Consider the following 14,091-nt stretch of genomic DNA (forward strand, 5'->3'; position numbering starts at 1 on the left):
AATATACCCAAGTCACAATTTCTAAGAATGTGTTGCATTTGTTCCTCACATGATTCTTATGCCCATTATGAACAGGATCTACATACCAGATTTATCCAGAGGGGATACAGTGATAACAATATCTGTCAGGCCAGGGATTTCGCCAGGCAACAATCCAGATCTGATTTGTTGCAATACAAACAGTCTTGTATTGATAAAGATTTACAGCAGCCTATCCGATTGGTTACAACTTTTGGACAAAATATTCAAATCTTTAAATACATCATTAACCATCACTGGGACATTCTAAAAGCCCATTTTCCTTTCGCAGTGGATCCGCTTTGGGGTCTCATTTCAATCATTATAAATATAAGGTCCTGCCCACATTACAACAATCCACTTTATTTGGGAATAAGGTTAGGGGTTGTGTACCCTGTGGACATTGTTCTGCATGCCCCCATATATTTAAAACCAAGACTTTTACTAGTTCCAACACCCCTAAGGTTTATGACATTTTATGCTATGGCAATTGCAGTACTGAGTGGATTTTGTATTTGGCTACCTGTTCCTGTTCGGCGTTTTATGTAGGATAGACATCCAGATCACTGAGGCTTCGAATTTCCGAACACCTCAGTGAAATCAGGAACAGGAGACCTACAAACGCTTGATATAAGCACTCTTTAATTCACAAAATGGCCAGGTTTACATTTACGGTTATTGATAAGGTCCAGGGCTATTGTTTTTCAAAAGTTGGTTGACACACGTTATTAAATAATAAAGAATCAGGTTGGATTATTTGGCTGGGGGGGTTTGTTTAAACCTGGCCTTAATGAGTTGTCATAGATTTCTTAACCAACCAATGTTATTCTTGAATGTTAATGATGCTCTTTATCTAAGGGATTGTTAACTTTTGCTGTTATTAAGCACCGAGGAAGGCTGTTGCTGAAACTGATATGCTGTTTGCTTTTGGAGCAACCCCAATAAAGGAGTTTTAAGTTATCACCCTTTTTGTGCTGGACCTTTTTTGTTTTTACAGTTATTGTTGTTGGTTTGGTTCATGCACATCCAGACGTGCGGGTTTTTGTGTATGCTATCATGGATTTTATGCCATGACGCAGGCCACATGGACAGTTTATTTATTTATTTATTTGTTAATTTTATTTTGTTAACCAGGACACAGCAGTGATTGCTACAGACCTTTTTCAAACTCAGACCAGGAGCACTGTCTGGTTAAATTACTTCTTCAGTGTAAAACAGCAGAAAAATGGAGGCAGAAGAAATTAAACCTAGTACCTTCAGTTTCAGGAATCAACTTACTAACTTTGAGTTAACTACTAGACCGGTTTAGAAGATTAACATGACCTGCATGTTTTTTGGAGGTGGGAGGAAAGCAGACTACCTGGAGAAAAACAATACAGCCATTGAGAGAATGAGTAAACTTCATCAAAGGAACCAGTGAATGATTACTTGCATTTTTTGGTGGGGGACGTAGTAATTAAGAACTCATTATCTGTAAAGGATATCAAATTCTTCCCCTCACTTATGAGCTAGCTCTTCAGACTATATATCTCAGCTCAAGTTCTACATAAACCATTGTCCACTCCAGTAATTGAAAAGGTACTAGGTGAGATATCAATCATGTGATATGCCTGTGCATTGTAACTAAAATACCTCTCTGTATTGGACAATGTAGACTTGAAACTATTATGCACAATAACCATATAATGAGAATAAGTAGATACAAACAGACACAGATATTCATGTGAGGTTAGTAGAACATGGCACATCACTGTATTCTAGTAATCCATATAGATCATACTTAAACTCAGTGTGTACTGAGAAACATAACCCCTTTTGATAAAAGGCAGCATATATATATATATATATATATATATATATATATATATATATATATATATATATAAAATCTGTCACTCTTATTACTGTTGCAACTCAGAATTACATCCCCCAGCCCCAGTGCTGTTTTGTTCATGTGTCTCTGTACAAAGATAAGCCTTGAATTCTGAGTTTAGATAATGTCTAACACCATATAATCTTAGACATTATGATCTTTGACCATGAGGTCTAGACAAACCAGCAAAGGTTACCTTAACCTCCCAAAGGAAAAGGGTAAGGAAAGAAGTAAAATGATGTGGTGCCACCTAAAATGTTCACAATATACTGCTGTACAGTGAATAGACATGACAATTGTGTGTGTGTGTGTGTGTGTGTGTGTGTGTGTGTGTGTGTGTGTGTGTGTGTGTGTGTGTGTGTGTGTGTGTGTGTGTGTGTGTGTGTTGGTGCGTGCATGTGTGTGTGCATATGTGTGTGTTTGTGTGTGTGTGTGTGTGTGTGTGTGTGTGTGTGTGTGTGCGTGTGTGTGTGTGTGTGTGTGAGTGTGTGTGTGTGTGTGTGTGTGTGTGTGTGTGTGTGTGTGTGTGTGTGTGTGCGTGTGTGCGTGTGTGTGTGTATGTGTGTTTTTCATTTTTTATATGTTTTAGTATCTTATTGGTGACACATACTCCCCTACTCACAATGTTTCATTTTTCAGCAGCTCATAACGTTTTATTCCTCTGTCCATCTAATTCATTTTCTTATTTGTTTGCTTATGAGTCTTACTAGACTGTAAGATAGCAAGAGAAAATGTTTTGCACTGTCAAGACTCTCTCTACCTATAATATAAAGAACAAGAGTTGGAAGATTAAACTCTTGAGTAAATGATGAAGTACTCTAGCATGATCCTTCAGATGTGCTATGAGATATGCTCCATTTTATAGACTCATTTGTTGTGCTTCTGCTGACAATAGACTTTTTTTCATCAAGCACAGTGAGATAAAACAAGGTTCTTATTATATCAACAGACAAAGTAAATTACTTGTACAAACCGTCTTGTTAGTTATACCTGTAAATCAGTTATTTACAGATATGTTTTATTATCAGACAAACAGGCTCAGTCATAGGCCAAACAAGGGAAACACAATGACAAATTTGATTTAGGCCAACAGAGTGAATGGTGAGATAACATCATATATACATAGATCTAGGCACTTTCGTAATGCACTTTAGCCAGGACGCATGATGTTAAGTCATTGGGAAACCTTATGAGAATACACACCTTTTGTCTTAGTTTGCCATCTAGTGGATTCTTTAAAAATTGCAGTTATTAATAGAATAATTTCTCTGCTTACTTTAAAGCATATCATTTATCTGCTGTAATCTAGGAACAGTCTAGAGGTAAAGACAAAATAGCATAATAGTTAATGATATTGAGCAGCAACATCCTAACCTGCTGTAATGACAGGAATAACGACAGCATCCATCCTGCTTGTCCTTAGTTCACTGTGCTCTGAGTACTGCACTTGCTGTCTCACCAGTTACCTTGCAGAAACTATTTCTTAACTCCCAAGGTCGCTCAGAAATGTAACCAATGATGCAAACAAACCTACTTATGAAACAATGCAAACTGTAAAACATAATAAAGGCATTAAGCAGCAAAGGTGTGAGAGAATGTGTTGGCGGTATCATCTTAAGGGTAAGAAAGTCGGGTTAGACATACATTTACAGAGGAAAATAAACACACGTGAAGGCAATCAATCTGGTTAAAAACGGAACAGGGGAACAACCCTCGCTTCCTCCTTTATTATAAAGCACATGGTCGTATGACCTCTCTTGACCTCTCCACACCAATGATGTCAGTGTAAGAGCACACATACGATCATTCACTCTCTTTATTATTATCAGCCAACAGAATGTATAACTGGCTAATAGTGTAGCAAAGTTACTAAATACATTGAAATAAGTCATCTCACCATACAGTTAAAATAAATAAGCTTGAAAAAAAAAATATATATATATATATATATATATATATATATATATATCAGCACAATTTGTTTCAAACTGCAGTCTTTTACAGACAGTTTGTAGAACTTCACTGTATAGATATATTCTATAATTGATTACAGCACTGATTTTTGGATTAGCTTCTTTCCAAGTTATATCTAAATATAGGTTCATCTCTTGAATGATGCACGCATATAGCAAATAATAAAGATAACCAAAATAAATATTGCAATTATACTCTGTTTCATGTATCTTTAAAAAATGTTATTCAGATGAAATAAAACATTAGAAGGAACTGTAATGCGGAATGATTTACTTTGAAAGTATTTCATGAACTTATATAGCCAGAGCTGAATGTCAGTGCATCTCTGTTTTTATTATCCCACCACCAACAAAATATCTAAATTCTTGGTGTTCTGCAAATTCTATTGTGGCATAGTGGTCTCTCACATATCAGCAGTTCAGACGGGAGATTTAAGCTCCGTACTTATTCTCTAGTTCATTTTCTCTTAATTTTTAACTTTTTTATTTTTATTTGTTTGTTACGTTTCCACTGAAATTTCAATTTGTACTTGCAGTACTGGCCACCCACGTGGAGATGAGAAAACATATTAGCACTGGAAGTCAAGCAAGGAGGAAATGTTTATCCACACCATGGACAGACCCCTTTCATTGGCAGAAAGGCAAAAGCTGTAACAGTTGCTTGGCTGATCTGTAATAATGACAAGACTAGCACCAAATAACAATCTCACTTGGAAGTGCAAAGGTATAATTGATTCCTATACTTTCTTAGTGAAGCAACTAGTCTCTCGACTACTATTTTAATTAATAAAGTCTTGATAAGATTCTAATGTATTTTGAATGTCAAACATTACTTCGTCTCATCTTCCTATTGCTTCATATCACTCTAGCACCATACATAACTTGACCAACCTCCTTTTTAAAGTCTGTCAAGGGATCTCTTTATCTTCCAGATATGTATATATTCTTAATAGAATGCTGAAAGTCCTTAATACCCCTTCCATCTTCCTGTACGAACCCTACAAAATCCCAGTTTACTGTGATGTCTTCTACAACATGTACAAGCATAATACTACATTCTTCCTATTATCAACCCCCTCACCACAGTGCATAAATATAAAGCCTCCGTCACACCACACAAGCTAGCTAAACTGTTCTACTCTCCTTTACCCTGAGTCTGGAGATGGTAAATGATACGTAATGCAGCCTGGTGATGTAATTCAGTGACAGACTCAAACCTTTAATATTTTGTTTTTGAAAGTGTTAAAGTAAATCAACTCATCTAAAATAATTCTGTTTATTTTACTAAGAAATGCACAGAGTATGTGTGCGGGGGGGGGGGGTACAATAGATGAGTAAGGTGTTCATATATTCATGGGTTTATATAGCCCTCTAAGAGAGCAGTTAAACCTGACAAGGATTTGTTTTCCATAAGCAGTGATGAGATACATGGGCTCATAGGTTTATAGATTTTTACTAGCCTAATGACCACCAGGTGCTTCTTTACAAGCTTAGGCATGCAACCCAACCCAGTTTTGTCCCCGAGTCCCTTAGATGCCTATATGGTGTGGTACGTTAGTAAAGAGGTAGCTAGGGGTTTTTGGGGGGAGTATGTTAGTTGGGGATTAATTTACTTACCGTCGACCTCTGTCCGAGGGAGGCATGGGGCCAGATGGGGGGGGGGTGAATTTGCAATTTACCATCCAATGATGGGAAATTGCACATAAAACAGTACATAAGCTGTGACAACCTACAGTTATAATGTATGTGCGATGTTTATAACTGTTCTGGGCTTGTATGACCTGACTCAGGATCCTTAAAAAGAATGGTAGCCCCCTACCTCTCTGAAAAAACAAAAACTACATTGATATGGCAGTGCATGACAAAGATTCCACAAACATATTGCACTGATAATTCTAACTTCAGAGGGACTAGAAATTCACTGCAAAAAATAAATCACATTTTGTCATCCTGTGCCTAACGTGTTCCAGGAAGAAAGTTAATCTACCATACTGCTATGACAAGCAACACAGGTAAGACGAAGCTCTAAAGTCATAGTCACCAGTCATACAATTCAGTCACTGTTATGATGCACACCTCTGGTTACCCAGTAATGTCAGTTAGTAGTGTCATTAATGTCAGAATCTTAACATCATTTTATTCAAATAGGTAACTTTTATTCTGTACAAAATGGCAACTCATCTGTCAACTACACAGCGTGCATTGTGGGATATATACATTCTTAAAATAGCTATGATATATAATTGCCTTAAAGTGCCAATAACTGCAGTACATATTCACAGTACATACAAATTCAAGCAGCTCCCTTTACTTATCATCACAGTTAAACTTTTTTTATGCAATAAGTACAACCTCTTCCTAGTAAAACGTTAATCTAGTCTACATTTAAAAAGGCACTGTGTAACAGATTTTCACATATGCAGAATGCCAGGACTATTTAGAACACAATTTCATTTTAAAAATGAAGGCTGAATAAAGGAGGGGAGGGCTTCTACTGAGAAGAGGGGATCTATGTTGTGTAGCTGTACTATGATGTGTTACTATTCCCATTTTTCACATTTCTGAAATGGTAAAATGACAATACATCCAGTAACAAGGTAGATGCCCTAGCATGTATATAATGGGCTACTTCCAATAACAATCCTACCTCTAGTTTTAGAGAGCATATCTAATTAATACTGCTTCAGATAAGGTGTGAACCACCTAGCTTCACAATTTGTTGTGATGATTGTCTCTGAATAAGGCAGTAGAGGCCACTGTTCTCTAATGACGTCACAAAAGGGTTTACTTCTGGGGTCATAAAAGAATGCAGTGCAAGCATCTGTAATGCTGAATGTGATTTGTTTCCCTACAGGGAAACAAATTTGTAGGTTATAAAAGAAATGACAAACTGGACAGCTTTCCTGAATGCTTTAGTTCTGAAAAGGTGTGCAATCAGTACTAGGATCCATTTTATGTAAGGTTAATTAAAAATCTCTTTTAGATGAGGGTAAAACAAGACAGCTAGAACTTTTCATTCAGAGAGGGTGTTTATAAACAACTTTATTTAGTAACATTATTTATTTCCAACATGAGTTCACTAACACTTTACATTAACATGCATATGCATTATATATGCAATTTCTATGACTATAGTCTTTATTCATGTGCATTAGAACATACAGGGTTTTTTTTGCAACCTACTTATTTATTAATTTATTAGGGTACTGCTTTGTATATATAGTTCACAAATCCACCATAGATGTTGTGGAAATTACTTCCTCCATCTTTTATTGATCCCATCTATGTTTCTTCTATTTCCTTTACAGTATTCAATATTTAATTCACAACAGGTTTAGTCCTGCATTTCAACTTCTGTGTAATTGCTTTTATGACTTAATAAGGCCTTTTTATGTCTCAACAAATTTTAACCAAGACATAGTTTTGACAGTTTATTCTTTATTCTTGTACTTTACAACATACACATTTTCTTTGCAACTACTTATTTTAGTCATTTATTAGGGCACTGATTTGTATATATAATTCACAAATCCCTATTTATGTTGTGGAAATTGCTATCTCGATTTTTATTGATCCCATCTCGGTTTCTTTTATTTCCCTTACAGTAGTCAATATTTCATTCACAACAGGTTTAATCCTGTATATCAACCTCTTTATAATTGCTTTTATGATTTGTCTCAACAAATTTTAACCAAGGAACATTTTTTGATAGTCTGTAGAAAGAGTTACTTTAGCACTATGGAAACAGTGTAGGACTCAGAAACCGCTTCAAAAGTAACAGACTGGCTTAAAGGAAGTCATAATAATGTTTTCAAGTTCAAAGTTCAGAATTTAGGAAGGATGATTCGAATGCAAAAACGTCCTTGAAACCCTCTTTCATTATGACAAATGACATTCACTGACAGAAGGGCTTCATTGTAACTGAACCAGAGGGATACTAATTTCTATAATCACATGACTCTTGCACAAAGGCAGAAAACACATTTGCTTGAAAAGGCAGAGTTTATGGATAATCACTTCTGAGATGTCCATTATAACAATATATATAAATTAGGATGGTAAGAGTATCTTGCAACATTCAGATGCATGTTCTCTAGCATTAGTTCTGTTTGTTGATCTACTGTGGAATCAAAGGCTGAACTGAATCAAGGAATCTGTCATCCGATCCCACAGAATATCAAATTTTCTCATTAGAAGTCTGGGACCAGCATAACACTGACAGACATATCAACCATGGCTAGAAAATTCACTGACAAATTATTCTGCAACTATACCCACTGTAATAGACTATTTCCTTTTCACTTACTCTTGTTAGAGGGGGAAAAAAGATGGAATATATGCTTTGAAAAGCTCCACTAACAGCTGCATTCATTCATTCATTCATTCAGGCAATCATTCAGACATAGAAAAAATGTGCACAAAGTCATCCCAGGATCCAATTTTGTCTAGGCTAGGCAATTCATAAACACTTCTGGAGACAACTCCCAGCTCAAACAGCAATACTACTACTGAAAATGTTGCTTCCATTATCTGAATCTAAGAACTATAATGAGAAGATGAAAGAAATGGATATGTTAAAAGTAGCTCTCAGATATGAAGTTTGCATTTTGACTTTAATGAAGTAGGAGAGGAAGAAGCGAGTAAAAACATTCATTGGCTCATACGTGTATACTATCAAGGGGTCTTATTAAGCTTAGCCATGCATCACAAATGTATCTGACAAGTTTAGAAACTTTAATATTATTCTAAGGGATATATATATATATAGACTAGGGCTTGGGTGGACAAGCAGTTACACTCTGTCTTGAGCCATTAGGGACATAGGTGCCAGACCACAGGGGAATTTCCAATTCCCCATCCACTGGTCCAAGTTACTCTGGAATTGGGGTAGGGAAAAACTCTGATTCACATGGCTAGGAAGCCTGCTCCAGAAAAGGGTAAACTCTGAGACACATGCCTGTCCCACCAGCATTCTTATTATGTTGCAAGCAAGGTTTAAGTCCTTGGATTGGGTACTTCTGATGCTATTTATTTTGTGGATATGCAGAAGGTACATTAGAATGGAAGACAGCCCTTCAACGGTCTATAAAAGAATGAGTAAAGGGATATCTCTTTGAGTCAATTCATGTAGGACTTGTTTACATCCTGTATCCTTTTTGTGAGTAACCCCTGTGGATGTCCCTGTTGTTGCATGTGCCTGGTCAGGTACATACAGAAGAATGAGTTGTACTCAATGGTTCATCTGATAAGGGTCAAATACAGTGGAACATTGACTTCCTTGGACTTAGATGCCATACCCTTGTTAATAAGTTATGCAACATAGAATGATTTCTGTACTATCATAGACACATTATGGTTGAAGGCCAAGAATGCTGTCTACATACATCCCCAAATCTCTGACTACTGGGCCTACTCTTAGGGGTGTGTTTTCAATGAAGTAGGGTCTAGGGGTAGCAGACTTCCCAAAGGATACTATTTTGCATTTCTTGGCATTGAGTTTCAAGCCATGACTCTAGGACAAATTATTTGTCTGAGTCAGCCATTCTTAAAGGATATTAGCTTCTTTGGGGAATTTGATAACTGCACCTAGTTTGTCACTGTCTACAAATTTGGTCAGCCAGAGGTATTTGATGCTGGCCTTGACTTCAGAGAAATAGAGGGCAAAAAGGAGTTGACCTAGCACTGAGCCCTGAGGGAATCCATTAATGACTGCCTCTTTATGGAGATGGACTTCCTTATCCTAACTTCTTGGGTCCTATCTGAGAGCCATCTGGCTATTCAGTAGGTGACATAGTGGGTTTAAACTTAACTCCATGAGTTTATCTACAATGCCTGAGTGAGTATCGTATCAAACACCATGGCTAGGTCAAGTAGAGTAGGCAGTTAGTACCATTTTACCCTCATCCATTGCTTTGGGGACCATCTTGAAGAAATCCACAAGGCTGAGTAAGTATGATCTGCCCTTGACAAAACCAGATTGGATTAGATTCAGTGTCTGTTGGTCTATGTCATTGTTAAATTATTTCCCAAAAAATACCAAACTGCTGAATTTTAAGAAATGAGCTCATATAGCAGACATAACGGAGCAGAATTCACTTCCAAGTCCCTTTATCTCCCTGTTTTTGACTAATAGCACACCTAAGTGGAATTCCTTTGATATAGCAGATGCTCTAAGCCAACATATCCGAAAAGATAGGCTTTAATCTTGTAACTAATGACTTGAATATATGGGAAACTGTCTGAGAAGAGGCTGTGGATATGTTGTCTCTACATCCAGCTTCATAGCAATTCTCAGGCAATAATTTGAGGAGGCTCTGTCACCATAGTGCTAATACTCCAATATCCTGTTCTGTGCTAACTGGTCAGTATGAATAACAGAATGAAGTAGCCTATCCTTCTTGTACACTTGTGAAAAAATGGTGGGCATGGATATGAAGGTCAAAGAATGATGTACCTGCACTCAATGGGCAATGGAGCTGTAATAACTTTAAGAACAGTCTGAGCATAAATTCATAGGTTCATAGATGCATACTAGGCTAACAACCACTGAGGCCTAGCCATGCAATCCAAATATACCCTAGGAGTTATAGTACTTCAGAGGTTATTTTAAGAGGTGTGCGTTAGTCATGGTATGATTTAATGGCCATCTCTGTCCATAGGTGTCAGACCAGGGCTGAATTTCTGATTTTCTATCCACTGGTCCATGGTGCACTTGAATAAGGTTAAGGAAGAGCTCAGCTTCACATGGAAGGGAAGAGAAGCCTATTCCAGAGAATGTGAATTTTCTGACATACATATGTGTCCATCCAACATGTCCTATTTAACTTCCAAGCAAAGTTTAACTCTTTAGCTCTAGTAATTCAGGTGTTGTTAGTTTATTGGATATGCAAGAGGTCCACCAGGGTGGGATCCAAGGATGTCTTGTACGCCAGGTATAAATAGCATCTCAGCAGTCTGTAGGAAAAAAGAGTACAATTGGGGCTTTGAGATGATCTGCAAAGGACATTGTGTTCACGTCTTGTATTCTTTTTTAAGGATCCTCCATGGACATTACAGTTATTGCATGTGTCTAGTGAGGGATTACCTTCATTTGGCTGACAAAAATGAATGTCAGCATCCAAAAGCTAAACCGCATTACCCCAAAAATGGAAATATCAACATTGTACTATGATGCAACTTCGGTGCATGTATCCCTTGATAATTATATATACTAACTCTGAAATCACACAATCCCTGGGAAAAGGAATATTCCCCTACCAGTCTGTTAATCTCACACACCATTCTACCAACTGTATAGTCGACCAAATGCAGTCAATTAAACAGATATCAACCAAACTCCCTGCTGACCAAACCAACGGAACCCCTGGTCAGGTACACACAAGGTGGCATTATACTCAATAATGGGGCTTATCATGGCTGAGTACAGTGGCATAATGACTTCCCTGGACCTAGATGCCATGGGCTCACTTATAAGTTGAGTGACATAGAATGAGTTTCTTACAACCTTAAATACATGTTGGTCAAAGCCAGTTTACTATCTACATGAGTTCCCAAATCCCTGACTACTGTGTCTACTTTTAGGGGTGTTTTATAAATGAGGTAGTTTCCTTGGGTTACTGACTTTTTCCTTGGCTTTGGCACCAGTCATTTGTCTGTGTTAAACCTTCATGTAAGATGGTTGTATCTTGGGGTGTGGGGGGGTTCTATGATTGCTTCTAGCTTGCAATCATCTGCAAACTTAGTAAGCCAGAGGCATTTGACATTGGCCTTGACTTCTGGAAAATAGATGCCAAAGAGGAGCAGACCCAGCACAGAGACCTGGTGGACTCCACTGGTGACCAACCTGTTTGTGGAAGTGCTCTCTCCAAATCCTAACTTCCTGGTTCCTGACTGTGAGCCAGGTGGATATCCAGTGAGTTACATAGGGGTTTATGCCTAATTCCATGAGTATGTTTACAATGCTAGAGTGGCATATTGTATCAATGGCCTTAGCTAGATCAAGGTAGGCAATATTCATCATTTTGCCCTAATCCATTGCCTTGGTGACCTTCTCAAAGAAGTCCACCGGGTTCAGTAGACATAACCTGTCTTTAACAAAACCAATCTGGGTTGGGTCCTGTGTCTGAAGGTTTCCTATGTCATTGTTAATTATTTCTATGATAATTCTTTCTACAGCTTTGCATAAGGGACTAGTCAGACTAATGGGTCTGTAGTTCATGGGATCCATTGATTGTCTGCCCTTGTGAAGAGGGATGACCAATGCACTCTTCCATTCACGTGGCATGAAGCCTGTGCCAAGGTTATGGCTGAATAATGACACCAGTGGCTTTGATACGTCATATTTCAGGCTACTTAGGAGGCATCCTGAGATATTATCAGAGGCCACTGAAGCTGTATTCTTGGCCTTCGAGGGGGCATTTAAGACCTGCTCATACTGATACTTGGAGGGATTATGTTAGATGGTTTTCCCTGAAGGGTGGCAGGGGGTGAGAGGGGGTAAACCTGGAGATGTATTTGTCAGCCAGAAGATTTGCTCTAACTCCCTGTTCTGTGAACATGGCTCCATTTACCAACAGTTTAGTACACTGTTGTGTACTGCTTTACGTCCCCCACTTATATAAAAGTCACTATACTAACCTTATTAAACTTAAAATACTCCATACCTCCAAAACAAGGTTCAAAGGTACTATCACCACAAAAACTAAAACAATATTCATATAAGTGTACTACTGAATTTATTGCTAGCAGGTGACATTCGCCCCAACCCTGGACCCTTTCAAGCACCAATTTACTCCACAAATACTAAATCAGCCTTGTCCAAAAACCTAAACTCCTCTCCCAACAAAATAAGAAATAGCAATAAGAAACTCAGTGCATTCTATAGGAACATCAGAACCATTGCAAACAAAAGTCTAGAACTACATCCATGAATAAAATATCACTCCCCTGACATATTATCGATGACAGAATCTTGGGTAAAACTGAATATATCAGCACATTGGAGGATATCCTGTCCTGGTTATCTGATAATGTTCACACAGAGACAACTATACTAGGCAATGTTAACATCCTCTGGTCAAGTCTTATCTCTGACATAACTTCCAGTATAAACCTGTACAATATCTCCCAACTTATCAGTGATCCTACCAGAATCAACCCGAAATTTGTAAAAGTATCACCCTGGACTGGTTATTGACAAGTCACCCAAACAATAGAAGCTCACATGGCACCTTAGCTACCACACTTAGTGACCACCTGCCCATATTTGCCAGAAGAGAATGCCATACTTCTCGCAGGACACAAGCATATAAATCCTCTCATAACACAAACAGCGTTGAGCCACAACTGTTTTAACACATCAGTACAATCTCACAACTGGAACATCTTAAAGGTCTTGCCACTAGATGATGCGGTTGTCTAGTTTAATAAGATATTTATAGGACTGCTAAACAGCATGGCCCCCCTTAAGCTTAAAAAAGTGCAAAAAACAGTGCTCCTTGGCTTACTCCAACTTCCAGGAAATTAATGAGGAATAGAGAGAATAAAACAATTTTCAACAATATAAATACTTATGAAATAAAGCCAAATGCCAGATCAAACTTGACATGAAACTTCATTACTCCAATCTTCAGAATAGATGCTACAAAAATTCTAGACAATTCCAGGCCATTGTATCTAAAGTACTACATCCTGTATCAAATGGACAACCAATCTCAACCCCCACTGCCCCCCTTATGAAACAGCTAATGCTTTCAATGATCAATGTATCTCTAGAATCGCAAAACTACATCACAGCAAAACTCGAAACACATCAACCTCCTCTAATAATCTGACTTCATCCCATTTAGTCTCATCTCCCGGTTCCATTAAGACTCACCCTTTCTCTTTTCAACTAGTATGTACCATAATAATCAATAAATACCTCCAACAAAGTAAACTGCATACACTTGCTCCAGATGGAATTCCAGGTGATTTCTTAAAAATAGCAGCCAGCTGAATTTCCTTTCCAGTATCCCCTCTCATAAAGAGGTCTATTCAGGAAGTGTATGTCCCAACTTTATGGAAAAAATCTCACATCATCCTACTTCATAAGGGAGGTAACTCCAATGACATATCCAACTTTAGATCCATTACCATTCCCCCCCCCCCTTTTTCAAAACTCCTTGAAAAATGCATTCAAAATCAATTAATGATTCATTTATAAACTAACAACTTCCTTATCCCACA

Source organism: Protopterus annectens, chromosome 2.part0 (assembly GCF_019279795.1).
Source record: "Protopterus annectens isolate FY-2018-M chromosome 2.part0, PAN1.0, whole genome shotgun sequence".
Lineage (NCBI taxonomy): Eukaryota > Metazoa > Chordata > Ceratodontiformes > Protopteridae > Protopterus > Protopterus annectens.